At 40.5% G+C, this 25,636-nt stretch overlaps 14 non-coding genes across 14 annotated transcripts; all 14 read right to left on the bottom strand.

Moving 5' to 3' along the window:
- Positions 1–202: 202 nt before the first annotated feature.
- Positions 203–275, bottom strand: trnak-uuu (transfer RNA lysine (anticodon UUU)). The gene has a single exon. It is a non-coding gene; the product is annotated as a tRNA-Lys (tRNA).
- A 1,828-nt stretch (positions 276–2,103) lies between these two features.
- trnak-uuu (transfer RNA lysine (anticodon UUU)) lies at positions 2,104–2,176 on the bottom strand. The gene has a single exon. It is a non-coding gene; the product is annotated as a tRNA-Lys (tRNA).
- Positions 2,177–4,004: 1,828 nt separating this feature from the next.
- trnak-uuu (transfer RNA lysine (anticodon UUU)) lies at positions 4,005–4,077 on the bottom strand. The gene has a single exon. It is a non-coding gene; the product is annotated as a tRNA-Lys (tRNA).
- Positions 4,078–5,905: 1,828 nt separating this feature from the next.
- trnak-uuu (transfer RNA lysine (anticodon UUU)) lies at positions 5,906–5,978 on the bottom strand. The gene has a single exon. It is a non-coding gene; the product is annotated as a tRNA-Lys (tRNA).
- A 1,828-nt stretch (positions 5,979–7,806) lies between these two features.
- Positions 7,807–7,879, bottom strand: trnak-uuu (transfer RNA lysine (anticodon UUU)). The gene has a single exon. It is a non-coding gene; the product is annotated as a tRNA-Lys (tRNA).
- A 1,828-nt stretch (positions 7,880–9,707) lies between these two features.
- On the bottom strand, positions 9,708–9,780 carry trnak-uuu (transfer RNA lysine (anticodon UUU)). Its single transcript has one exon. It is a non-coding gene; the product is annotated as a tRNA-Lys (tRNA).
- A 1,828-nt stretch (positions 9,781–11,608) lies between these two features.
- trnak-uuu (transfer RNA lysine (anticodon UUU)) lies at positions 11,609–11,681 on the bottom strand. Its single transcript has one exon. It is a non-coding gene; the product is annotated as a tRNA-Lys (tRNA).
- A 1,828-nt stretch (positions 11,682–13,509) lies between these two features.
- Positions 13,510–13,582, bottom strand: trnak-uuu (transfer RNA lysine (anticodon UUU)). The gene has a single exon. It is a non-coding gene; the product is annotated as a tRNA-Lys (tRNA).
- A 1,828-nt stretch (positions 13,583–15,410) lies between these two features.
- On the bottom strand, positions 15,411–15,483 carry trnak-uuu (transfer RNA lysine (anticodon UUU)). Its single transcript has one exon. It is a non-coding gene; the product is annotated as a tRNA-Lys (tRNA).
- A 1,828-nt stretch (positions 15,484–17,311) lies between these two features.
- trnak-uuu (transfer RNA lysine (anticodon UUU)) lies at positions 17,312–17,384 on the bottom strand. Its single transcript has one exon. It is a non-coding gene; the product is annotated as a tRNA-Lys (tRNA).
- A 1,828-nt stretch (positions 17,385–19,212) lies between these two features.
- Positions 19,213–19,285, bottom strand: trnak-uuu (transfer RNA lysine (anticodon UUU)). The gene has a single exon. It is a non-coding gene; the product is annotated as a tRNA-Lys (tRNA).
- A 1,828-nt stretch (positions 19,286–21,113) lies between these two features.
- On the bottom strand, positions 21,114–21,186 carry trnak-uuu (transfer RNA lysine (anticodon UUU)). The gene has a single exon. It is a non-coding gene; the product is annotated as a tRNA-Lys (tRNA).
- A 1,828-nt stretch (positions 21,187–23,014) lies between these two features.
- Positions 23,015–23,087, bottom strand: trnak-uuu (transfer RNA lysine (anticodon UUU)). The gene has a single exon. It is a non-coding gene; the product is annotated as a tRNA-Lys (tRNA).
- A 1,804-nt stretch (positions 23,088–24,891) lies between these two features.
- trnak-uuu (transfer RNA lysine (anticodon UUU)) lies at positions 24,892–24,964 on the bottom strand. The gene has a single exon. It is a non-coding gene; the product is annotated as a tRNA-Lys (tRNA).
- Between the last annotated feature and the right edge of the window lie 672 nt (positions 24,965–25,636).

The following is a 25,636-nucleotide window of genomic DNA, read 5'->3' as shown; positions in this document are numbered from 1 at the left end:
TATAGCCAAGAAGCGTAGCTAGCCTTACCTGGGATAATAGCCAAGTTGCAATGTCACAGCTGGGGGAATGGATAGAAATGTGAAAGGTCACTTTAATCAGCAATGTTTAAGGAAGTATGGTCCTGTTTCTGGACTTACTTTGATCTAGAGGTATTTCCAGAAACTTCTCACGCACACTTGTGTGGCAAAGTAACAATATCATCACCTGAACAGGGTCTTGAACCCTGGACCCTCAGATTAAAAGTCTGATGCTCTACCGACTGAGCTACCCAGGCCACAGGCAATGTTTCCTACCTATGGAAGGATAGAATCTGGACACGACATATAAGTCTCAAGCTTTGATATGATATTTGTGTGTCAATCTTCTCAAGACACATAAAGGCCCACATGGTATGGTTTGGTCATCCTCCCCAATCCAGTACATCTTAACTGACATGACATGTTAAGAGCTTTCCAATAGTAAAATAGGTGAATGGGGAATGCTATAATGTCTGTCAGCTAAGTTTTTGGCAGTGTAGTGTCATAGCATGCTGAGCATCATGTGAGATCCAGTCAGTTTGCATATAATGAATGCTCTTTCTCTCCTCTTAAAACTCCTTAGCTCTGATGGCAATATCAGATTACAAAGGCCCACTTCATATGGTCATCCACTGGTGGTCAGGACAAGTGGGAGATGCTAAAACATTTATAAAACATCACATTGGCTGCAGTCTGTTGTGTTACATTTGAAATCCAGCCATGGATATATTAAACATATATATATATGAATGTGTGTGTGAGTCTTCGCCTGAATACAGACTCTCTGCCTGAAAAAGAATTGCCTCGAAGATTTTTTTTTCGAAAACTAATTCCCCCATGCATTAGCTAACAGATAGCTGACATACACAAGTGTGAATGCTCAACTTTCAAAAGGTGTGAGCAAGTACATCCACTACTGACATGCTTATATTGCTTAAATGCAAATGAATCTGTGACTTGAACAAGTCTGTTCCTTCTCTCAGCCAATATAGAAACTGCCCACCACACTACAAGTACACAAGGTGTAATGAATCACAAAGGCCCACAGGTCCAAACACCAACATATTGGCAAGAAACATGGCCAGTTGTGAATGTTTCAATTTTTACGTTCATTGGACACAAAGAAGAAACAACGCATTGTACGAGTTGGAGATGTTCAGCTACCAAAAGATTTCTCTTTTGATGTCATATGGATGCATTCTGAACTTTGTGTACATAAAGGGAGAACGAACATAAATGGTTAGAATAGCATTCTAACATTCTAAGAGGCTCGATTTTTGCTCTCAAGCTGCGATGGTGGTTTTGTCATGCTGTCTAAGAGAAGAGGCTGTGGTCAGGGTGGAGTGAGTCTTTGATAACCAAGATTGGTGGTGTTTTGGCCCTCGAATAGGACATGGCATTACACAGTGTAAGGTATTTCTCAGTGAACTGCAGAGAATGAAGGCGAGGGCAAGGACTTAAACACACGCACATGTCCTAGACTGAATACAGACACTTTGCCTGAAAAACAATTGCCTGGAAGGGTGTTCCAAAATTTCTTCCCTCATGCATTAGATAACAGTTGGCACACATCCGCAAGTGTAAATGATCAACTTTCATTCACGCATCTCAAGGTCACAGTTGGTAGTGTCTACGAAAGGAATCAAAGGGAAAAGTTTGAGCAAGTACATCCTCCACTGACAAGCTCCTGTTCTATAAATGAAAAAGGATTCTTTGACTTGAACAAGTCTGCTCCTTCTCTCAGCCAATACTGAAATTGCTCAACGCAGTACGTTACACCATGTGTAATGAAATTGCTATGAGAACAATCTCAGGAATTAATTCAAAAAGGTTAGGCTCAGAAGTGTTGATTTTATAAAGTAAGAAAGCTTTTGATGTTTAATTATTGCCAAGAAGCATAGCTAGCCTTACCTGGGATAATAGCCAAGCTGCAACGTCACAGCTGGGGGAATGGATAGAAATGTGAAAGGTCACTTTAATCAGCAATGTTTAAGGAAGTATGGTCCTATTTCTGGACTTACTTTGATCTAGAGGTATTTCCAGAAACTTCTCAAGCACACTTTAGTGGCAAAGTAACAATATCAACACCTGAACAGGGACTTGAACCCTGGACCCTCAGATTAAAAGTCTGATGCTCTACCGACTGAGCTACACAGGCCACAGCCAATGTGTCCTACCTATGGAAGGATAGAATCTGGACACGACATATAAGTCTCAAGCTTTGATATGCTATTTGTGTGTCAATCCTCTCAAGACACATAAAGGCCCACATGGTATGGTTTGGTCATCCTCCCCAATCCAGTACATCTTAACTGACATGACATGTTAAGAGCTTTCCAATAGTAAAATAGGTGAATGGGGAATGCTATAATGTCTGTCAGCTAAGTTTTTGGCAGTGTAGTGTCATAGCATGCTGAGCATCATGTGAGATCCAGTCAGTTTGCATATAATGAATGCTCTTTCTCTCCTCTTAAAACTCCTTAGCTCTGATGGCAATATCATATTACAAAGGCCCACTTCATATGGTCATCCACTGGTGGTCAGGACAAGTGGGAGATGCTAAAACATTTATAAAACATCACATTGGCTGCAGTCTGTTGTGTTACATTTGAAATCCAGCCATGGATATATTAAACATATATATATATGAATGTGTGTGTGAGTCTTCGCCTGAATACAGACTCTCTGCCTGAAAAAGAATTGCCTCGAAGATTTTTTTTTCGAAAACTAATTCCCCCATGCATTAGCTAACAGATAGCTGACATACACAAGTGTGAATGCTCAACTTTCAAAAGGTGTGAGCAAGTACATCCACTACTGACATGCTTATATTGCTTAAATGCAAATGCATCTGTGACTTGAACAAGTCTGTTCCTTCTCTCAGCCAATATAGAAACTGCCCACCACACTACAAGTACACAAGGTGTAATGAATCACAAAGGCCCACAGGTCCAAACACCAACATATTGGCAAGAAACATGGCCAGTTGTGAATGTTTCAATTTCTACGTTCATTGGACACAAAGAAGAAACAACGCATTGTACGAGTTGGAGATGTTCAGCTACCAAAAGATTTCTCTTTTGATGTCATATGGATGCATCCTGGACTTTGTGTACATAAAGGGAGAACGAACATAAATGGTTAGAATAGCATTCTAACATTCTAAGAGGCTCAATTTTTGCTCTCAAGCTGCGATGGTGGTTTTGTCATGCTGTCTAAGAGAAGAGGCTGTGGTCAGGGTGGAGTGAGTCTTTGATAACCAAGATTGGTGGTGTTTTGGCCCTCGAATAGGACATGGCATTACACAGTGTAAGGTATTTCTCAGTGAACTGCAGAGAATGAAGGCGAGGGCAAGGACTTAAACACACGCACATGTCCTAGACTGAATACAGACACTTTGCCTGAAAAACAATTGCCTGGAAGGGTGTTCCAAAATTTCTTCCCTCATGCATTAGATAACAGTTGGCACACATCCGCAAGTGTAAATGATCAACTTTCATTCACGCATCTCAAGGTCACAGTTGGTAGTGTCTACGAAAGGAATCAAAGGGAAAAGTTTGAGCAAGTACATCCTCCACTGACAAGCTCCTGTTCTATAAATGAAAAAGGATTCTTTGACTTGAACAAGTCTGCTCCTTCTCTCAGCCAATACTGAAATTGCTCAACGCAGTACGTTACACGATGTGTAATGAAATTGCTATGAGAACAATCTCAGGAATTAATTCAAAAAGGTTAGGCTCAGAAGTGTTGATTTTATAAAGTAAGAAAGCTTTTGATGTTTAATTATTGCCAAGAAGCGTAGCTAGCCTTACCTGGGATAATAGCCAAGATGCAACGTCACAGCTGGGGGAATGGATAGAAATGTGAAAGGTCACTTTAATCAGCAATGTTTAAGGAAGTATGGTCCTATTTCTGGACTTACTTTGATCTAGAGGTATTTCCAGAAACTTCTCAAGCACACTTTAGTGGCAAAGTAACAATATCAACACCTGAACAGGGACTTGAACCCTGGACCCTCAGATTAAAAGTCTGATGCTCTACCGACTGAGCTACACAGGCCACAGCCAATGTGTCCTACCTATGGAAGGATAGAATCTGGACACGACATATAAGTCTCAAGCTTTGATATGCTATTTGTGTGTCAATCCTCTCAAGACACATAAAGGCCCACATGGTATGGTTTGGTCATCCTCCCCAATCCAGTACATCTTAACTGACATGACATGTTAAGAGCTTTCCAATAGTAAAATAGGTGAATGGGGAATGCTATAATGTCTGTCAGCTAAGTTTTTGGCAGTGTAGTGTCATAGCATGCTGAGCATCATGTGAGATCCAGTCAGTTTGCATATAATGAATGCTCTTTCTCTCCTCTTAAAACTCCTTAGCTCTGATGGCAATATCATATTACAAAGGCCCACTTCATATGGTCATCCACTGGTGGTCAGGACAAGTGGGAGATGCTAAAACATTTATAAAACATCACATTGGCTGCAGTCTGTTGTGTTACATTTGAAATCCAGCCATGGATATATTAAACATATATATATATGAATGTGTGTGTGAGTCTTCGCCTGAATACAGACTCTCTGCCTGAAAAAGAATTGCCTCGAAGATTTTTTTTTCGAAAACTAATTCCCCCATGCATTAGCTAACAGATAGCTGACATACACAAGTGTGAATGCTCAACTTTCAAAAGGTGTGAGCAAGTACATCCACTACTGACATGCTTATATTGCTTAAATGCAAATGCATCTGTGACTTGAACAAGTCTGTTCCTTCTCTCAGCCAATATAGAAACTGCCCACCACACTACAAGTACACAAGGTGTAATGAATCACAAAGGCCCACAGGTCCAAACACCAACATATTGGCAAGAAACATGGCCAGTTGTGAATGTTTCAATTTCTACGTTCATTGGACACAAAGAAGAAACAACGCATTGTACGAGTTGGAGATGTTCAGCTACCAAAAGATTTCTCTTTTGATGTCATATGGATGCATCCTGGACTTTGTGTACATAAAGGGAGAACGAACATAAATGGTTAGAATAGCATTCTAACATTCTAAGAGGCTCAATTTTTGCTCTCAAGCTGCGATGGTGGTTTTGTCATGCTGTCTAAGAGAAGAGGCTGTGGTCAGGGTGGAGTGAGTCTTTGATAACCAAGATTGGTGGTGTTTTGGCCCTCGAATAGGACATGGCATTACACAGTGTAAGGTATTTCTCAGTGAACTGCAGAGAATGAAGGCGAGGGCAAGGACTTAAACACACGCACATGTCCTAGACTGAATACAGACACTTTGCCTGAAAAACAATTGCCTGGAAGGGTGTTCCAAAATTTCTTCCCTCATGCATTAGATAACAGTTGGCACACATCCGCAAGTGTAAATGATCAACTTTCATTCACGCATCTCAAGGTCACAGTTGGTAGTGTCTACGAAAGGAATCAAAGGGAAAAGTTTGAGCAAGTACATCCTCCACTGACAAGCTCCTGTTCTATAAATGAAAAAGGATTCTTTGACTTGAACAAGTCTGCTCCTTCTCTCAGCCAATACTGAAATTGCTCAACGCAGTACGTTACACGATGTGTAATGAAATTGCTATGAGAACAATCTCAGGAATTAATTCAAAAAGGTTAGGCTCAGAAGTGTTGATTTTATAAAGTAAGAAAGCTTTTGATGTTTAATTATTGCCAAGAAGCGTAGCTAGCCTTACCTGGGATAATAGCCAAGATGCAACGTCACAGCTGGGGGAATGGATAGAAATGTGAAAGGTCACTTTAATCAGCAATGTTTAAGGAACTATGGTCCTGTTTCTGGACTTACTTTGATCTAGAGGTATTTCCAGAAACTTCTCAAGCACACTTTAGTGGCAAAGTAACAATATCAACACCTGAACAGGGACTTGAACCCTGGACCCTCAGATTAAAAGTCTGATGCTCTACCGACTGAGCTACACAGGCCACAGCCAATGTGTCCTACCTATGGAAGGATAGAATCTGGACACGACATATAAATCTCAAGCTTTGATATGCTATTTGTGTGTCAATCCTCTCAAGACACATAAAGGCCCACATGGTATGGTTTGGTCATCCTCCCCAATCCAGTACATCTTAACTGACATGACATGTTAAGAGCTTTCCAATAGTAAAATAGGTGAATGGGGAATGCTATAATGTCTGTCAGCTAAGTTTTTGGCAGTGTAGTGTCATAGCATGCTGAGCATCATGTGAGATCCAGTCAGTTTGCATATAATGAATGCTCTTTCTCTCCTCTTAAAACTCCTTAGCTCTGATGGCAATATCAAATTACAAAGGCCCACTTCATATGGTCATCCACTGGTGGTCAGGACAAGTGGGAGATGCTAAAACATTTATAAAACATCACATTGGCTGCAGTCTGTTGTGTTACATTTGAAATCCAGCCATGGATATATTAAACATATATATATATGAATGTGTGTGTGAGTCTTCGCCTGAATACAGACTCTCTGCCTGAAAAAGAATTGCCTCGAAGATTTTTTTTTCGAAAACTAATTCCCCCATGCATTAGCTAACAGATAGCTGACATACACAAGTGTGAATGCTCAACTTTCAAAAGGTGTGAGCAAGTACATCCACTACTGACATGCTTATATTGCTTAAATGCAAATGGATCTGTGACTTGAACAAGTCTGTTCCTTCTCTCAGCTAATATAGAAACTGCCCACCACACTACAAGTACACAAGGTGTAATGAATCACAAAGGCCCACAGGTCCAAACACCAGCATATTGGCAAGAAACATGGCCAGTTGTGAATGTTTCAATTTTTACGTTCATTGGACACAAAGAAGAAACAACGCATTGTACGAGTTGGAAATGTTCAGCTACCAAAAGATTTCTCTTTTGATGTCATATGGATGCATCCTGGACTTTGTGTACATAAAGGGAGAACGAACATAAATGGTTAGAATAGCATTCTAACATTCTAAGAGGCTCAATTTTTGCTCTCAAGCTGCGATGGTGGTTTTGTCATGCTGTCTAAGAGAAGAGGCTGTGGTCAGAATGGAGTGAGTCTTTGATAACCAAGATTGGTGGTGTTTTGGCCCTCGAATAGGACATGGCATTACACAGTGTAAGGTATTTCTCAGTGAACTGCAGAGAATGAAGGCGAGGGCAAGGACTTAAACACACGCACATGTCCTAGACTGAATACAGACACTTTGCCTGAAAAACAATTGCCTGGAAGGGTGTTCCAAAATTTCTTCCCTCATGCATTAGATAACAGTTGGCACACATCCGCAAGTGTATATGATCAACTTTCATTCACGCATCTCAAGGTCACAGTTGGTAGTGTCTACGAAAGGAATCAAAGGGAAAAGTTTGAGCAAGTACATCCTCCACTGACAAGCTCCTGTTCTATAAATGAAAAAGGATTCTTTGACTTGAACAAGTCTGCTCCTTCTCTCAGCCAATACTGAAATTGCTCAACGCAGTACGTTACACCATGTGTAATGAAATTGCTATGAGAACAATCTCAGGAATTAATTCAAAAAGGTTAGGCTCAGAAGTGTTGATTTTATAAAGTAAGAAAGCTTTTGATGTTTAATTATAGCCAAGAAGCATAGCTAGCCTTACCTGGGATAATAGCCAAGTTGCAACGTCACAGCTGGGGGAATGGATAGAAATGTGAAAGGTCACTTTAATCAGCAATGTTTAAGGAAGTATGGTCCTGTTTCTGGACTTACTTTGATCTAGAGGTATTTCCAGAAACTTCTCACGCACACTTGTGTGGCAAAGTAACAATATCATCACCTGAACAGGGACTTGAACCCTGGACCCTCAGATTAAAAGTCTGATGCTCTACCTACTGAGCTACCCAGGCCACAGCCAATGTTTCCTACCTATGGAAGGATAGAATCTGGACACGACATTTAAGTCTGAAGCTTTGATATGCTATTTGTGTGTCAATCTTCTCAAGACACATAAAGGCCCACATGGTATGGTTTGGTCATCCTCCCCAATCCAGTACATCTTAACTGACATGACATGTTAAGAGCTTTCCAATAGTAAAATAGGTGAATGGGGAATGCTATAATGTCTGTCAGCTAAGTTTTTGGCAGTGTAGTGTCATAGCATGCTGAGCATCATGTGAGATCCAGTCAGTTTGCATATAATGAATGCTCTTTCTCTCCTCTTAAAACTCCTTAGCTCTGATGGCAATATCAAATTACAAAGGCCCACTTCATATGGTCATCCACTGGTGGTCAGGACAAGTGGGAGATGCTAAAACATTTATAAAACATCACATTGGCTGCAGTCTGTTGTGTTACATTTGAAATCCAGCCATGGATATATTAAACATATATATATATGAATGTGTGTGTGAGTCTTCGCCTGAATACAGACTCTCTGCCTGAAAAAGAATTGCCTCGAAGATTTTTTTTTCGAAAACTAATTCCCCCATGCATTAGCTAACAGATAGCTGACATACACAAGTGTGAATGCTCAACTTTCAAAAGGTGTGAGCAAGTACATCCACTACTGACATGCTTATATTGCTTAAATGCAAATGGATCTGTGACTTGAACAAGTCTGTTCCTTCTCTCAGCCAATATAGAAACTGCCCACCACACTACAAGTACACAAGGTGTAATGAATCACAAAGGCCCACAGGTCCAAACACCAACATATTGGCAAGAAACATGGCCAGTTGTGAATGTTTCAATTTTTACGTTCATTGGACACAAAGAAGAAACAACGCATTGTACGAGTTGGAGATGTTCAGCTACCAAAAGATTTCTCTTTTGATGTCATATGGATGCATCCTGGACTTTGTGTACATAAAGGGAGAACGAACATAAATGGTTAGAATAGCATTCTAACATTCTAAGAGGCTCAATTTTTGCTCTCAAGCTGCGATGGTGGTTTTGTCATGCTGTCTAAGAGAAGAGGCTGTGGTCAGGGTGGAGTGAGTCTTTGATAACCAAGATTGGTGGTGTTTTGGCCCTCGAATAGGACATGGCATTACACAGTGTAAGGTATTTCTCAGTGAACTGCAGAGAATGAAGGCGAGGGCAAGGACTTAAACACACGCACATGTCCTAGACTGAATACAGACACTTTGCCTGAAAAACAATTGCCTGGAAGGGTGTTCCAAAATTTCTTCCCTCATGCATTAGATAACAGTTGGCACACATCCGCAAGTGTATATGATCAACTTTCATTCACGCATCTCAAGGTCACAGTTGGTAGTGTCTATGAAAGGAATCAAAGGGAAAAGTTTGAGCAAGTACATCCTCCACTGACAAGCTCCTGTTCTATAAATGAAAAAGGATTCTTTGACTTGAACAAGTCTGCTCCTTCTCTCAGCCAATACTGAAATTGCTCAACGCAGTACGTTACACCATGTGTAATGAAATTGCTATGAGAACAATCTCAGGAATTAATTCAAAAAGGTTAGGCTCAGAAGTGTTGATTTTATAAAGTAAGAAAGCTTTTGATGTTTAATTATAGCCAAGAAGCGTAGCTAGCCTTACCTGGGATAATAGCCAAGTTGCAACGTCACAGCTGGGGGAATGGATAGAAATGTGAAAGGTCACTTTAATCAGCAATGTTTAAGGAAGTATGGTCCTGTTTCTGGACTTACTTTGATCTAGAGGTATTTCCAGAAACTTCTCAAGCACACTTTAGTGGCAAAGTAACAATATCAACACCTGAACAGGGACTTGAACCCTGGACCCTCAGATTAAAAGTCTGATGCTCGACCGACTGAGCTACACAGGCCACAGCCAATGTTTCCTACCTATGGAAGGATAGAATCTGGACACGACATATAAGTCTCAAGCTTTGATATGCTATTTGTGTGTCAATCCTCTCAAGACACATAAAGGCCCACATGGTATGGTTTGGTCATCCTCCCCAATCCAGTACATCTTAACTGACATGACATGTTAAGAGCTTTCCAATAGTAAAATAGGTGAATGGGGAATGCTATAATGTCTGTCAGCTAAGTTTTTGGCAGTGTAGTGTCATAGCATGCTGAGCATCATGTGAGATCCAGTCAGTTTGCATATAATGAATGCTCTTTCTCTCCTCTTAAAACTCCTTAGCTCTGATGGCAATATCAAATTACAAAGGCCCACTTCATATGGTCATCCACTGGTGGTCAGGACAAGTGGGAGATGCTAAAACATTTATAAAACATCACATTGGCTGCAGTCTGTTGTGTTACATTTGAAATCCAGCCATGGATATATTAAACATATATATATATGAATGTGTGTGTGAGTCTTCGCCTGAATACAGACTCTCTGCCTGAAAAAGAATTGCCTCGAAGATTTTTTTTTCGAAAACTAATTCCCCCATGCATTAGCTAACAGATAGCTGACATACACAAGTGTGAATGCTCAACTTTCAAAAGGTGTGAGCAAGTACATCCACTACTGACATGCTTATATTGCTTAAATGCAAATGGATCTGTGACTTGAACAAGTCTGTTCCTTCTCTCAGCTAATATAGAAACTGCCCACCACACTACAAGTACACAAGGTGTAATGAATCACAAAGGCCCACAGGTCCAAACACCAACATATTGGCAAGAAACATGGCCAGTTGTGAATGTTTCAATTTTTACGTTCATTGGACACAAACAAGAAACAACACATTGTACGAGTTGGAGATGTTCAGCTACCAAAAGATTTCTCTTTTGATGTCATATGGATGTATTCTGGACTTTGTGTACATAAAGGGAGAACGAATATAAATGGTTAGAATAGCATTCTAACATTCTAAGAGGCTCGATTTTTGCTCTCAAGCTGCGATGGTGGTTTTGTCATGCTGTCTAAGAGAAGAGGCTGTGGTCAGGGTGGAGTGAGTCTTTGATAACCAAGATTGGTGGTGTTTTGGCCCTCGAATAGGACATGGCATTACACAGTGTAAGGTATTTCTCAGTGAACTGCAGAGAATGAAGGCGAGGGCAAGGACTTAAACACACGCACATGTCCTAGACTGAATACAGACACTTTGCCTGAAAAACAATTGCCTGGAAGGGTGTTCCAAAATTTCTTCCCTCATGCATTAGATAACAGTTGGCACACATCCGCAAGTGTATATGATCAACTTTCATTCACGCATCTCAAGGTCACAGTTGGTAGTGTCTACGAAAGGAATCAAAGGGAAAAGTTTGAGCAAGTACATCCTCCACTGACAAGCTCCTGTTCTATAAATGAAAAAGGATTCTTTGACTTGAACAAGTCTGCTCCTTCTCTCAGCCAATACTGAAATTGCTCAACGCAGTACGTTACACCATGTGTAATGAAATTGCTATGAGAACAATCTCAGGAATTAATTCAAAAAGGTTAGGCTCAGAAGTGTTGATTTTATAAAGTAAGAAAGCTTTTGATGTTTAATTATAGCCAAGAAGCATAGCTAGCCTTACCTGGGATAATAGCCAAGTTGCAACGTCACAGCTGGGGGAATGGATAGAAATGTGAAAGGTCACTTTAATCAGCAATGTTTAAGGAAGTATGGTCCTGTTTCTGGACTTACTTTGATCTAGAGGTATTTCCAGAAACTTCTCACGCACACTTGTGTGGCAAAGTAACAATATCATCACCTGAACAGGGACTTGAACCCTGGACCCTCAGATTAAAAGTCTGATGCTCTACCTACTGAGCTACCCAGGCCACAGCCAATGTTTCCTACCTATGGAAGGATAGAATCTGGACACGACATTTAAGTCTGAAGCTTTGATATGCTATTTGTGTGTCAATCTTCTCAAGACACATAAAGGCCCACATGGTATGGTTTGGTCATCCTCCCCAATCCAGTACATCTTAACTGACATGACATGTTAAGAGCTTTCCAATAGTAAAATAGGTGAATGGGGAATGCTATAATGTCTGTCAGCTAAGTTTTTGGCAGTGTAGTGTCATAGCATGCTGAGCATCATGTGAGATCCAGTCAGTTTGCATATAATGAATGCTCTTTCTCTCCTCTTAAAACTCCTTAGCTCTGATGGCAATATCAAATTACAAAGGCCCACTTCATATGGTCATCCACTGGTGGTCAGGACAAGTGGGAGATGCTAAAACATTTATAAAACATCACATTGGCTGCAGTCTGTTGTGTTACATTTGAAATCCAGCCATGGATATATTAAACATATATATATATGAATGTGTGTGTGAGTCTTCGCCTGAATACAGACTCTCTGCCTGAAAAAGAATTGCCTCGAAGATTTTTTTTTCGAAAACTAATTCCCCCATGCATTAGCTAACAGATAGCTGACATACACAAGTGTGAATGCTCAACTTTCAAAAGGTGTGAGCAAGTACATCCACTACTGACATGCTTATATTGCTTAAATGCAAATGGATCTGTGACTTGAACAAGTCTGTTCCTTCTCTCAGCCAATATAGAAACTGCCCACCACACTACAAGTACACAAGGTGTAATGAATCACAAAGGCCCACAGGTCCAAACACCAACATATTGGCAAGAAACATGGCCAGTTGTGAATGTTTCAATTTTTACGTTCATTGGACACAAAGAAGAAACAACGCATTGTACGAGTTGGAGATGTTCAGCTACCAAAAGATTTCTCTTTTGATGTCATATGGATGCATCCTGGACTTTGTGTACATAAAGGGAGAACGAACATAAATGGTTAGAATAGCATTCTAACATTCTAAGAGGCTCAATTTTTGCTCTCAAGCTGCGATGGTGGTTTTGTCATGCTGTCTAAGAGAAGAGGCTGTGGTCAGGGTGGAGTGAGTCTTTGATAACCAAGATTGGTGGTGTTTTGGCCCTCGAATAGGACATGGCATTACACAGTGTAAGGTATTTCTCAGTGAACTGCAGAGAATGAAGGCGAGGGCAAGGACTTAAACACACGCACATGTCCTAGACTGAATACAGACACTTTGCCTGAAAAACAATTGCCTGGAAGGGTGTTCCAAAATTTCTTCCCTCATGCATTAGATAACAGTTGGCACACATCCGCAAGTGTATATGATCAACTTTCATTCACGCATCTCAAGGTCACAGTTGGTAGTGTCTATGAAAGGAATCAAAGGGAAAAGTTTGAGCAAGTACATCCTCCACTGACAAGCTCCTGTTCTATAAATGAAAAAGGATTCTTTGACTTGAACAAGTCTGCTCCTTCTCTCAGCCAATACTGAAATTGCTCAACGCAGTACGTTACACCATGTGTAATGAAATTGCTATGAGAACAATCTCAGGAATTAATTCAAAAAGGTTAGGCTCAGAAGTGTTGATTTTATAAAGTAAGAAAGCTTTTGATGTTTAATTATAGCCAAGAAGCGTAGCTAGCCTTACCTGGGATAATAGCCAAGTTGCAACGTCACAGCTGGGGGAATGGATAGAAATGTGAAAGGTCACTTTAATCAGCAATGTTTAAGGAAGTATGGTCCTGTTTCTGGACTTACTTTGATCTAGAGGTATTTCCAGAAACTTCTCAAGCACACTTTAGTGGCAAAGTAACAATATCAACACCTGAACAGGGACTTGAACCCTGGACCCTCAGATTAAAAGTCTGATGCTCGACCGACTGAGCTACACAGGCCACAGCCAATGTTTCCTACCTATGGAAGGATAGAATCTGGACACGACATATAAGTCTCAAGCTTTGATATGCTATTTGTGTGTCAATCCTCTCAAGACACATAAAGGCCCACATGGTATGGTTTGGTCATCCTCCCCAATCCAGTACATCTTAACTGACATGACATGTTAAGAGCTTTCCAATAGTAAAATAGGTGAATGGGGAATGCTATAATGTCTGTCAGCTAAGTTTTTGGCAGTGTAGTGTCATAGCATGCTGAGCATCATGTGAGATCCAGTCAGTTTGCATATAATGAATGCTCTTTCTCTCCTCTTAAAACTCCTTAGCTCTGATGGCAATATCAAATTACAAAGGCCCACTTCATATGGTCATCCACTGGTGGTCAGGACAAGTGGGAGATGCTAAAACATTTATAAAACATCACATTGGCTGCAGTCTGTTGTGTTACATTTGAAATCCAGCCATGGATATATTAAACATATATATATATGAATGTGTGTGTGAGTCTTCGCCTGAATACAGACTCTCTGCCTGAAAAAGAATTGCCTCGAAGATTTTTTTTTCGAAAACTAATTCCCCCATGCATTAGCTAACAGATAGCTGACATACACAAGTGTGAATGCTCAACTTTCAAAAGGTGTGAGCAAGTACATCCACTACTGACATGCTTATATTGCTTAAATGCAAATGGATCTGTGACTTGAACAAGTCTGTTCCTTCTCTCAGCTAATATAGAAACTGCCCACCACACTACAAGTACACAAGGTGTAATGAATCACAAAGGCCCACAGGTCCAAACACCAACATATTGGCAAGAAACATGGCCAGTTGTGAATGTTTCAATTTTTACGTTCATTGGACACAAACAAGAAACAACACATTGTACGAGTTGGAGATGTTCAGCTACCAAAAGATTTCTCTTTTGATGTCATATGGATGTATTCTGGACTTTGTGTACATAAAGGGAGAACGAATATAAATGGTTAGAATAGCATTCTAACATTCTAAGAGGCTCGATTTTTGCTCTCAAGCTGCGATGGTGGTTTTGTCATGCTGTCTAAGAGAAGAGGCTGTGGTCAGGGTGGAGTGAGTCTTTGATAACCAAGATTGGTGGTGTTTTGGCCCTCGAATAGGACATGGCATTACACAGTGTAAGGTATTTCTCAGTGAACTGCAGAGAATGAAGGCGAGGGCAAGGACTTAAACACACGCACATGTCCTAGACTGAATACAGACACTTTGCCTGAAAAACAATTGCCTGGAAGGGTGTTCCAAAATTTCTTCCCTCATGCATTAGATAACAGTTGGCACACATCCGCAAGTGTATATGATCAACTTTCATTCACGCATCTCAAGGTCACAGTTGGTAGTGTCTATGAAAGGAATCAAAGGGAAAAGTTTGAGCAAGTACATCCTCCACTGACAAGCTCCTGTTCTATAAATGAAAAAGGATTCTTTGACTTGAACAAGTCTGCTCCTTCTCTCAGCCAATACTGAAATTGCTCAACGCAGTACGTTACACCATGTGTAATGAAATTGCTATGAGAACAATCTCAGGAATTAATTCAAAAAGGTTAGGCTCAGAAGTGTTGATTTTATAAAGTAAGAAAGCTTTTGATGTTTAATTATAGCCAAGAAGCATAGCTAGCCTTACCTGGGATAATAGCCAAGTTGCAACGTCACAGCTGGGGGAATGGATAGAAATGTGAAAGGTCACTTTAATCAGCAATGTTTAAGGAAGTATGGTCCTGTTTCTGGACTTACTTTGATCTAGAGGTATTTCCAGAAACTTCTCACGCACACTTGTGTGGCAAAGTAACAATATCATCACCTGAACAGGGACTTGAACCCTGGACCCTCAGATTAAAAGTCTGATGCTCTACCGACTGAGCTACCCAGGCCACAGGCAATGTTTCCTACCTATGGAAGGATAGAATCTGGACACGACATTTAAGTCTGAAGCTTTGATATGCTATTTGTGTGTCAATCTTCTCAAGACACATAAAGGCCCACATGGTATGGTTTGGTCATCCTCCCCAATCCAGTACATCTTAACTGACATGACATGTTAAGAGCTTTCCAATAGTAAAATAGGTGAATGGGGAATGCTATAATGTCTGTCAGCTAAGTTTTTGGCAGTGTAGTGTCATAGCATGCTGAGCATCATGTGAGATCCAGTCAGTTTGCATATAATGAATGCTCTTTCTCTCCTCTTAAAACTCCTTAGCTCTGATGGCAATATCAAATTACAAAGGCCCACTTCATATGGTCATCCACTGGTGGTCAGGACAAGTGGGAGATGCTAAAACATTTATAAAACATCACATTGGCTGCAGTCTGTTGTGTTACATTTGAAATCCAGCCATGGATATATTAAACATATATATATATGAATGTGTGTGTGAGTCTTCGCCTGAATACAGACTCTCTGCCTGAAAAAGAATTGCCTCGAAGATTTTTTTTTCGAAAACTAATTCCCCCATGCATTAGCTAACAGATAGCTGACATACACAAGTGTGAATGCTCAACTTTCAAAAGGTGTGAGCAAGTACATCCACTACTGACATGCTTATATTGCTTAAATGCAAATGGATCTGTGACTTGAACAAGTCTGTTCCTTCTCTCAGCCAATATAGAAACTGCCCACCACACTACAAGTACACAAGGTGTAATGAATCACAAAGGCCCACAGGTCCAAACACCAACATATTGGCAAGAAACATGGCCAGTTGTGAATGTTTCAATTTTTACGTTCATTGGACACAAAGAAGAAACAACGCATTGTACGAGTTGGAGATGTTCAGCTACCAAAAGATTTCTCTTTTGATGTCATATGGATGCATCCTGGACTTTGTGTACATAAAGGGAGAACGAACATAAATGGTTAGAATAGCATTCTAACATTCTAAGAGGCTCAATTTTTGCTCTCAAGCTGCGATGGTGGTTTTGTCATGCTGTCTAAGAGAAGAGGCTGTGGTCAGGGTGGAGTGAGTCTTTGATAACCAAGATTGGTGGTGTTTTGGCCCTCGAATAGGACATGGCATTACACAGTGTAAGGTATTTCTCAGTGAACTGCAGAGAATGAAGGCGAGGGCAAGGACTTAAACACACGCACATGTCCTAGACTGAATACAGACACTTTGCCTGAAAAACAATTGCCTGGAAGGGTGTTCCAAAATTTCTTCCCTCATGCATTAGATAACAGTTGGCACACATCCGCAAGTGTATATGATCAACTTTCATTCACGCATCTCAAGGTCACAGTTGGTAGTGTCTATGAAAGGAATCAAAGGGAAAAGTTTGAGCAAGTACATCCTCCACTGACAAGCTCCTGTTCTATAAATGAAAAAGGATTCTTTGACTTGAACAAGTCTGCTCCTTCTCTCAGCCAATACTGAAATTGCTCAACGCAGTACGTTACACCATGTGTAATGAAATTGCTATGAGAACAATCTCAGGAATTAATTCAAAAAGGTTAGGCTCAGAAGTGTTGATTTTATAAAGTAAGAAAGCTTTTGATGTTTAATTATAGCCAAGAAGCGTAGCTAGCCTTACCTGGGATAATAGCCAAGTTGCAACGTCACAGCTGGGGGAATGGATAGAAATGTGAAAGGTCACTTTAATCAGCAATGTTTAAGGAAGTATGGTCCTGTTTCTGGACTTACTTTGATCTAGAGGTATTTCCAGAAACTTCTCAAGCACACTTTAGTGGCAAAGTAACAATATCAACACCTGAACAGGGACTTGAACCCTGGACCCTCAGATTAAAAGTCTGATGCTCGACCGACTGAGCTACACATGCCACAGCCAATGTTTCCTACCTATGGAAGGATAGAATCTGGACACGACATATAAGTCTCAAGCTTTGATATGCTATTTGTGTGTCAATCCTCTCAAGACACATAAAGGCCCACATGGTATGGTTTGGTCATCCTCCCCAATCCAGTACATCTTAACTGACATGACATGTTAAGAGCTTTCCAATAGTAAAATAGGTGAATGGGGAATGCTATAATGTCTGTCAGCTAAGTTTTTGGCAGTGTAGTGTCATAGCATGCTGAGCATCATGTGAGATCCAGTCAGTTTGCATATAATGAATGCTCTTTCTCTCCTCTTAAAACTCCTTAGCTCTGATGGCAATATCAAATTACAAAGGCCCACTTCATATGGTCATCCACTGGTGGTCAGGACAAGTGGGAGATGCTAAAACATTTATAAAACATCACATTGGCTGCAGTCTGTTGTGTTACATTTGAAATCCAGCCATGGATATATTAAACATATATATATATGAATGTGTGTGTGAGTCTTCGCCTGAATACAGACTCTCTGCCTGAAAAAGAATTGCCTCGAAGATTTTTTTTTCGAAAACTAATTCCCCCATGCATTAGCTAACAGATAGCTGACATACACAAGTGTGAATGCTCAACTTTCAAAAGGTGTGAGCAAGTACATCCACTACTGACATGCTTATATTGCTTAAATGCAAATGGATCTGTGACTTGAACAAGTCTGTTCCTTCTCTCAGCCAATATAGAAACTGCCCACCACACTACAAGTACACAAGGTGTAATGAATCACAAAGGCCCACAGGTCCAAACACCAACATATTGGCAAGAAACATGGCCAGTTGTGAATGTTTCAATTTTTACGTTCATTGGACACAAAGAAGAAACAACGCATTGTAAGAGTTGGAGATGTTCAGCTACCAAAAGATTTCTCTTTTGATGTCATATGGATGCATTCTGGACTTTGTGTACATAAAGGGAGAACGAACATAAATGGTTAGAATAGCATTCTAACATTCTAAGAGGCTCGATTTTTGCTCTCAAGCTGCGATGGTGGTTTTGTCATGCTGTCTAAGAGAAGAGGCTGTGGTCAGGGTGGAGTGAGTCTTTGATAACCAAGATTGGTGGTGTTTTGGCCCTCGAATAGGACATGGCATTACACAGTGTAAGGTATTTCTCAGTGAACTGCAGAGAATGAAGGCGAGGGCAAGGACTTAAACACACGCACATGTCCTAGACTGAATACAGACACTTTGCCTGAAAAACAATTGCCTGGAAGGGTGTTCCAAAATTTCTTCCCTCATGCATTAGATAACAGTTGGCACACATCCGCAAGTGTAAATGATCAACTTTCATTCACGCATCTCAAGGTCACAGTTGGTAGTGTCTACGAAAGGAATCAAAGGGAAAAGTTTGAGCAAGTACATCCTCCACTGACAAGCTCCTGTTCTATAAATGAAAAAGGATTCTTTGACTTGAACAAGTCTGCTCCTTCTCTCAGCCAATACTGAAATTGCTCAACGCAGTACGTTACACCATGTGTAATGAAATTGCTATGAGAACAATCTCAGGAATTAATTCAAAAAGGTTAGGCTCAGAAGTGTTGATTTTATAAAGTAAGAAAGCTTTTGATGTTTAATTATAGCCAAGAAGCGTAGCTAGCCTTACCTGGGATAATAGCCAAGTTGCAACGTCACAGCTGGGGGAATGGATAGAAATGTGAAAGGTCACTTTAATCAGCAATGTTTAAGGAAGTATGGTCCTGTTTCTGGACTTACTTTGATCTAGAGGTATTTCCAGAAACTTCTCAAGCACACTTTAGTGGCAAAGTAACAATATCAACACCTGAACAGGGACTTGAACCCTGGACCCTCAGATTAAAAGTCTGATGCTCGACCGACTGAGCTACACATGCCACAGCCAATGTTTCCTACCTATGGAAGGATAGAATCTGGACACGACATATAAGTCTCAAGCTTTGATATGCTATTTGTGTGTCAATCCTCTCAAGACACATAAAGGCCCACATGGTATGGTTTGGTCATCCTCCCCAATCCAGTACATCTTAACTGACATGACATGTTAAGAGCTTTCCAATAGTAAAATAGGTGAATGGGGAATGCTATAATGTCTGTCAGCTAAGTTTTTGGCAGTGTAGTGTCATAGCATGCTGAGCATCATGTGAGATCCAGTCAGTTTGCATATAATGAATGCTCTTTCTCTCCTCTTAAAACTCCTTAGCTCTGATGGCAATATCAAATTACAAAGGCCCACTTCATATGGTCATCCACTGGTGGTCAGGACAAGTGGGAGATGCTAAAACATTTATAAAACATCACATTGGCTGCAGTCTGTTGTGTTACATTTGAAATCCAGCCATGGATATATTAAACATATATATATATGAATGTGTGTGTGAGTCTTCGCCTGAATACAGACTCTCTGCCTGAAAAAGAATTGCCTCGAAGATTTTTTTTTCGAAAACTAATTCCCCCATGCATTAGCTAACAGATAGCTGACATACACAAGTGTGAATGCTCAACTTTCAAAAGGTGTGAGCAAGTACATCCACTACTGACATGCTTATATTGCTTAAATGCAAATGGATCTGTGACTTGAACAAGTCTGTTCCTTCTCTCAGCCAATATAGAAACTGCCCACCACACTACAAGTACACAAGGTGTAATGAATCACAAAGGCCCACAGGTCCAAACACCAACATATTGGCAAGAAACATGGCCAGTTGTGAATGTTTCAATTTTTACGTTCATTGGACACAAAGAAGAAACAACGCATTGTAAGAGTTGGAGATGTTCAGCTACCAAAAGATTTCTCTTTTGATGTCATATGGATGCATTCTGGACTTTGTGTACATAAAGGGAGAACGAACATAAATGGTTAGAATAGCATTCTAACATTCTAAGAGGCTCGATTTTTGCTCTCAAGCTGCGATGGTGGTTTTGTCATGCTGTCTAAGAGAAGAGGCTGTGGTCAGGGTGGAGTGAGTCTTTGATAACCAAGATTGGTGGTGTTTTGGCCCTCGAATAGGACATGGCATTACACAGTGTAAGGTATTTCTCAGTGAACTGCAGAGAATGAAGGCGAGGGCAAGGACTTAAACACACGCACATGTCCTAGACTGAATACAGACACTTTGCCTGAAAAACAATTGCCTGGAAGGGTGTTCCAAAATTTCTTCCCTCATGCATTAGATAACAGTTGGCACACATCCGCAAGTGTAAATGATCAACTTTCATTCACGCATCTCAAGGTCACAGTTGGTAGTGTCTACGAAAGGAATCAAAGGGAAAAGTTTGAGCAAGTACATCCTCCACTGACAAGCTCCTGTTCTATAAATGAAAAAGGATTCTTTGACTTGAACAAGTCTGCTCCTTCTCTCAGCCAATACTGAAATTGCTCAACGCAGTACGTTACACGATGTGTAATGAAATTGCTATGAGAACAATCTCAGGAATTAATTCAAAAAGGTTAGGCTCAGAAGTGTTGATTTTATAAAGTAAGAAAGCTTTTGATGTTTAATTATAGCCAAGAAGCGTAGCTGGCCTTACCTGGGATAATAGCCAAGTTGCAACGTCACAGCTGGGGGAATGGATAGAAATGTGAAAGGTCACTTTAATCAGCAATGTTTAAGGAAGTATGGTCCTGTTTCTGGACTTACTTTGATCTAGAGGTATTTCCAGAAACTTCTCACACACACTTGTGTGGCAAAGTAACAATATCAACACCTGAACAGGGACTTGAACCCTGGACCCTCAGATTAAAAGTCTGATGCTCTACCTACTGAGCTACCCAGGCCAAAGCCAATGTTTCCTACCTATGGAAGGATAGAATCTGGACACGACATATAAGTCTCAAGCTTTGATATGCTATTTGTGTGTCAATCTTCTCAAGACACATAAAGGCCCACATGGTATGGTTTGGTCATCCTCCCCAATCCAGTACATCTTAACTGACATGACATGTTAAGAGCTTTCCAATAGTAAAATAGGTGAATGGGGAATGCTATAATGTCTGTCAGCTAAATTTTTGGCAGTGTAGTGTCATAGCATGCTGAGCATCATGTGAGATCCAGTCAGTTTGCATATAATGAATGCTCTTTCTCTCCTCTTAAAACTCCTTAGCTCTGATGGCAATATCAAATTACAAAGGCCCACTTCATATGGTCATCCACTGGTGGTCAGGACAAGTGGGAGATGCTAAAACATTTATAAAACATCACATTGGCTGCAGTCTGTTGTGTTACATTTGAAATCCAGCCATGGATATATTAAACATATATATATATGAATGTGTGTGTGAGTCTTCGCCTGAATACAGACTCTCTGCCTGAAAAAGAATTGCCTCGAAGATTTTTTTTTCGAAAACTAATTCCCCCATGCATTAGCTAACAGATAGCTGACATACACAAGTGTGAATGCTCAACTTTCAAAAGGTGTGAGCAAGTACATCCACTACTGACATGCTTATATTGCTTAAATGCAAATGGATCTGTGACTTGAACAAGTCTGTTCCTTCTCTCAGCCAATATAGAAACTGCCCAACACACTACAAGTACACAAGGTGTAATGAATCACAAAGGCCCACAGGTCCAAACACCAACATATTGGCAAGAAACATGGCCAGTTGTGAATGTTTCAATTTTTACGTTCATTGGACACAAAGAAGAAACAACGCATTGTACGAGTTGGAGATGTTCAGCTACCAAAAGATTTCTCTTTTGATGTCATATGGATGCATTCTGGACTTTGTGTACATAAAGGGAGAACGAACATAAATGGTTAGAATAGCATTCTAACATTCTAAGAGGCTCGATTTTTGCTCTCAAGCTGCGATGGTGGTTTTGTCATGCTGTCTAAGAGAAGAGGCTGTGGTCAGGGTGGAGTGAGTCTTTGATAACCAAGATTGGTGGTGTTTTGGCCCTCGAATAGGACATGGCATTACACAGTGTAAGGTATTTCTCAGTGAACTGCAGAGAATGAAGGCGAGGGCAAGGACTTAAACACACGCACATGTCCTAGACTGAATACAGACACTTTGCCTGAAAAACAATTGCCTGGAAGGGTGTTCCAAAATTTCTTCCCTCATGCATTAGATAACAGTTGGCACACATCCGCAAGTGTAAATGATCAACTTTCATTCACGCATCTCAAGGTCACAGTTGGTAGTGTCTACGAAAGGAATCAAAGGGAAAAGTTTGAGCAAGTACATCCTCCACTGACAAGCTCCTGTTCTATAAATGAAAAAGGATTCTTTGACTTGAACAAGTCTGCTCCTTCTCTCAGCCAATACTGAAATTGCTCAACGCAGTACGTTACACCATGTGTAATGAAATTGCTATGAGAACAATCTCAGGAATTAATTCAAAAAGGTTAGGCTCAGAAGTGTTGATTTTATAAAGTAAGAAAGCTTTTGATGTTTAATTATAGCCAAGAAGCGTAGCTGGCCTTACCTGGGATAATAGCCAAGTTGCAACGTCACAGCTGGGGGAATGGATAGAAATGTGAAAGGTCACTTTAATCAGCAATGTTTAAGGAAGTATGGTCCTGTTTCTGGACTTACTTTGATCTAGAGGTATTTCCAGAAACTTCTCACACACACTTGTGTGGCAAAGTAACAATATCAACACCTGAACAGGGACTTGAACCCTGGACCCTCAGATTAAAAGTCTGATGCTCTACCTACTGAGCTACCCAGGCCAAAGCCGATGTTTCCTACCTATGGAAGGATAGAATCTGGACACGACATATAAGTCTCAAGCTTTGATATGCTATTTGTGTGTCAATCTTCTCAAGACACATAAAGGCCCACATGGTATGGTTTGGTCATCCTCCCCAATCCAGTACATCTTAACTGACATGACATGTTAAGAGCTTTCCAATAGTAAAATAGGTGAATGGGGAATGCTATAATGTCTGTCAGCTAAGTTTTTGGCAGTGTAGTGTCATAGCATGCTGAGCATCATGTGAGATCCAGTCAGTTTGCATATAATGAATGCTCTTTCTCTCCTCTTAAAACTCCTTAGCTCTGATGGCAATATCAAATTACAAAGGCCCACTTCATATGGTCATCCACTGGTGGTCAGGACAAGTGGGAGATGCTAAAACATTTATAAAACATCACATTGGCTGCAGTCTGTTGTGTTACATTTGAAATCCAGCCATGGATATATTAAACATATATATATATATGAATGTGTGTGTGAGTCTTCGCCTGAATACAGACTCTCTGCCTGAAAAAGAATTGCCTCGAAGATTTTTTTTTCGAAAACTAATTCCCCCATGCATTAGCTAACAGATAGCTGACATACACAAGTGTGAATGCTCAACTTTCAAAAGGTGTGAGCAAGTACATCCACTACTGACATGCTTATATTGCTTAAATGCAAATGGATCTGTGACTTGAACAAGTCTGTTCCTTCTCTCAGCCAATATAGAAACTGCCCACCACACTACAAGTACACAAGGTGTAATGAATCACAAAGGCCCACAGGTCCAAACACCAACATATTGGCAAGAAACATGGCCAGTTGTGAATGTTTCAATTTTTACGTTCATTGGACACAAAGAAGAAACAACGCATTGTACGAGTTGGAGATGTTCAGCTACCAAAAGATTTCTCTTTTGATGTCATATGGATGCATTCTGGACTTTGTGTACATAAAGGGAGAACGAACATAAATGGTTAGAATAGCATTCTAACATTCTAAGAGGCTCGATTTTTGCTCTCAAGCTGCGATGGTGGTTTTGTCATGCTGTCTAAGAGAAGAGGCTGTGGTCAGGGTGGAGTGAGTCTTTGATAACCAAGATTGGTGGTGTTTTGGCCCTCGAATAGGACATGGCATTACACAGTGTAAGGTCTTTCTCAGTGAACTGCAGAGAATGAAGGCGAGGGCAAGGACTTAAACACACGCACATGTCCTAGACTGAATACAGACACTTTGCCTGAAAAACAATTGCCTGGAAGGGTGTTCCAAAATTTCTTCCCTCATGCATTAGATAACAGTTGGCACACATCCGCAAGTGTAAATGATCAACTTTCATTCACGCATCTCAAGGTCACAGTTGGTAGTGTCTACGAAAGGAATCAAAGGGAAAAGTTTGAGCAAGTACATCCTCCACTGACAAGCTCCTGTTCTGAACAAGTCTGCTCCTTCTCTCAGCCAATACTGAAATTGCTCAACGCAGTACGTTACACGATGTGTAATGAAATTGCTATGAGAACAATCTCAGGAATTAATTCAAAAAAGTTAGGCTCAGAAGTGTTGATTTTATAAAGTAAGAAAGCTTTTGATGTTTAATTATTGCCAAGAAGCGTAGCTAGCCTTACCTGGGATAATAGCCAAGTTGCAACGTCACAGCTGGGGGAATGGATAGAAATGTGAAAGGTCACTTTAATCAGCAATGTTTAAGGAAGTATGGTCTTGTTTCTGGACTTACTTTGATCTAGAGGTATTTCCAGAAACTTCTCAAGCACAATTTAGTGGCAAAGTAACAATATCATCACCTGAACAGGGACTTGAACCCTGGACCCTCAGATTAAAAGTCTGATGCTCTACCGACTGAGCTACACAGGCCACAGCCAACGTTTCCTACCTATGGAAGGATAGAATCTGGACACGACATATAAGTCTCAAGCTTTGATATGCTATTTGTGTGTCAATCCTCTCAAGACACATAAAGGCCCACATGGTATGGTTTGGTCATCCTCCCCAATCCAGTACATCTTAACTGACATGACATGTTAAGAGCTTTCCAATAGTAAAATAGGTGAATGGGGAATGCTATAATGTCTGTCAGCTAAGTTTTTGGCAGTGTAGTGTCATAGCATGCTGAGCATCATGTGAGATCCAGTCAGTTTGCATATAATGAATGCTCTTTCTCTCCTCTTAAAACTCCTTAGCTCTGATGGCAATATCAAATTACAAAGGCCCACTTCATATGGTCATCCACTGGTGGTCAGGACAAGTGGGAGATGCTAAAACATTTATAAAACATCACATTGGCTGCAGTCTGTTGTGTTACATTTGAAATCCAGCCATGGATATATTAAACATATATATATATATATGAATGTGTGTGTGAGTCTTCGCCTGAATACAGACTCTCTGCCTGAAAAAGAATTGCCGTGAAGATTTTTTTTTCGAAAACTAATTCCCTCATGCATTAGCTAACAGATAGACGACATACACAAGTGTGAATGCTCAACTTTCAAAAGGTGTGAGCAAGTACATCCACTACTGACATGC

The sequence above is a fragment of the Electrophorus electricus genome, chromosome 5 (genome assembly GCF_041902795.1).
Source record: "Electrophorus electricus isolate QZ-2024a chromosome 5, ASM4190279v1, whole genome shotgun sequence".
NCBI lineage: Eukaryota > Metazoa > Chordata > Actinopteri > Gymnotiformes > Gymnotidae > Electrophorus > Electrophorus electricus.
This window is presented reverse-complemented; position numbering and strand designations above follow the sequence as displayed.